Here is a 2,976-nt window from a genome sequence, read left to right on the forward strand (position 1 = left end):
TTTACTCCTGAAACATTTTCTTATGATTCTGTAATGTTTCTGAACTGAGAGGGACTGGTGGAGTGCTTGGGGGAACAGTTCTCCCTGGCGTGGCACTTCCTGGGTATCACAGTGAGGTTAGCGTCCCCAACCTCTACCCGTTGAAAGGCAGGAGGGCACACCCATTTTGGGGGATAACCCAAGTTCCCCCAAGTATTTTCTCAGGCTCCTGGGGACCATCATTATCTGCCCTTTTAAGAACAACATTTCCTGATGCTTTGTCTGCCCTTTCTGGATGTTTTGCAACCATCTGAATTTCCCAAATCTCCACCATGATCTTCCCTCCTGCTACCACCATATTCCAACCCACAAAGACCTCTCCCTCCTGTGAATGTACAATACCATATTATTTGCCCATATATATAATCTTGTGATATATATTATATTGTTGTCTTATGTCATTATTTAATATGCATATGCTTTATAAACTTTCATAGTTCTATATATTACTTTCCCAATTAGCTTATAGGCTGGGAGACCTGAAAGGTGGGAGAGGGGGAAGAAAAATCCTCTACAGTATTCCCTGTGCTGATCAATGCCTCTCTTTAATTGGGTTCCAATAAAAAGCCTGGAATATTGTCCCTAAGCAATTTAAGAATGACAGTAGACATTTCATCATGAATTATGAGCTTTACATGTCTACTGGGGACTTGAGTTTAGCTTTGGACCATTTTGGTAATATGACCTTCAGTGAATATGCTTTGGATAAATGAATTAAAAGTTAGAGCGACCAATGACTTGTGAGAACTTGGTCAGAACAGCTTCCTTTTCTCACTAGGGTAATTGGAAATTTTCCATTCTCATGACAAGAGAGAAAAGACTGTTCTCTCCTTAAATGGCTGTCTTACCACTGAAAATCACCCAGGATTTTGGTAGCATTTTGCTACCAACAAAAGCTCTTTGTCCTGCTTTGATAAGTGAAGAGAAATACAGTGATAATTCAGATGTACCCTCTCCACCTCCTCTCCCCAAAAGGAGCATCTTGGAGGAACCTGGCCTTGCTTTGAATGACCTTTCTACAATTTCATGCTTGTTACTTTGTCTAACAGCCAATTAAATTTGCATGGGGAAAGAGTCTATGGAGATCTTCTGGTTGAAAGAACAGAAATGCTAGGGAATATTTTAAGCTGTCAGTATATAAATCATTACAGACCCGGCCTTAAGAGCTTGTTAAGCTTAAAGCAGAATCAGCAAGATTCTGCAGGACTTAGCACCTGTATGTATGTGAAAGACAAGGATCTGAATTGATAAAGGTATAGCAACAAAGTGGTAGGATTTTGTTTTCCATTCTGCTTGTATAAGGAACCAGAAATGTGCTACCCTCAAATATGCTATTTGACATGAAGGTTATTTTGAGCTGGAGGCAAATGAAAATCAACAAACACAGAAAAGCATCTTCCTGGAACTTCCTTTACCTGACTAAAGGCAAAAACTTCTGAAAAATGAGAACTGATGACTGCTCCAATAACACTTCATTTTTGCTGTTTCTCAGTGTCACAGTCATACTGTACCTCAGGGCCTTTGCACTCTTTGTTTTCTCTGCTTTGATGCTATTTCCCCAGATAATCATATGCCCCACCTATTTGCTTCTTTCTGATCTTTACTAAAATGGCACTTGCTTAGTGAGGGCACTTCTGGACACTGAATCTAAAATTGCTATCTTCTCTATTTTTCTACTAACTACATTGATTACTTAACAGATGTGTTAATAAATGTGCCCATTATTCTCTTTTTTACCACTCTGCACTCCAATCCACAACATTAGCAGCCTAAAAGGGAAGTTTTTGTCTGCTTTGTTCACTGCTCTACTCTCCATGCCTAGAATGGCACTGTGTGCATGGTAGGGTCTCAGTAAATGCTGGTGGAAGGAGCCGAGTGACTGGAGCTCCGTGCGGTCCCCACTGGCCCACTGTTCATGCTGCAGGCCTGAAGCTCAGCCTCCACCCTCTCCTCACATCCTCCTTGCCCCCTCTATCACCTGGGTTTTCAGCTCATCACATTGACCTCTTTGACTTGAGATGCATATTCCCCAGCTGCTGGGAGCCGGCATATTGCATATTGAGTGCATATTGCATATTGCATATTGAATGCAGCACTTTCCACAGCATCATCTTTCAGGATCTGGAATAGCTCAACTGGAATTCTATCATTGCCAGGAGCCAGTGTGAGGAACCCCGCCCATGACAAAGGTCATGAGGAAGGAGGCTCGGCATACGCAAAGGCAGGATCCAGCTTCAGGAGTCCCCCTGGAAATTCTCGAGCATCTAGCCCCCAAACCAGAGTCTGCCTACTTTCTGCTTTGTGCTTTCACCTACACCTCTGACTTTACGGGGGGCTGTCCCCCACTACCTCTCTGAAAAAAGAGTTAGCTTACAGTTCCAGTTAATAATTCCTGGGTGTGACAGTGTTTAACCTACAAACTCCTTTGGAAATCCTCTAGCCTGCCTGAATAGGTTTTTCCGGCCACATGTGATTGTTCAGAGCCTCCCAACTGTGAGAGGCAGGAGATGTTCTAAACTGTCTAAACACTGTCTAACTTTTGAGTAGTTAAAAGATTGATTAGAAATTGTATTGGTGAAGGGATTTTCACTTTTTGGGCCAATGTTTGCTGCTAAGTTTCCATATCCCTTACCTGCTGTGTCCCTGGCAGTGTATTGATTAATATAATTGGTGTAAGTAGTAGCTTTAATGTTTGTAACCTGGGACCCTTGAGTTAATTCTTTTTCTTGTTATAGCCCACCACACCTTTGCTCTGTAGGAATGCAACTTTATCTAATGCTTTTGGAGGGTGGCTCCTGACCAATCACCTTTAGAGAAAAATAAGTTTTCTGAAGAGAAGGTCTTAAAATGTTAACAGGCCTCCGGGCCAGATGATGATGCAAATCACCGAAGCTTTTGCATATGATAAGTTTGCAGGAAGAAAGCCTGGCTTGCTGC

This window comes from Bison bison, unplaced genomic scaffold, assembly GCF_000754665.1.
Source record: "Bison bison bison isolate TAMUID 2011002044 unplaced genomic scaffold, Bison_UMD1.0 scf7180017864152, whole genome shotgun sequence".
In the NCBI taxonomy this organism is placed as follows: domain Eukaryota; kingdom Metazoa; phylum Chordata; class Mammalia; order Artiodactyla; family Bovidae; genus Bison; species Bison bison.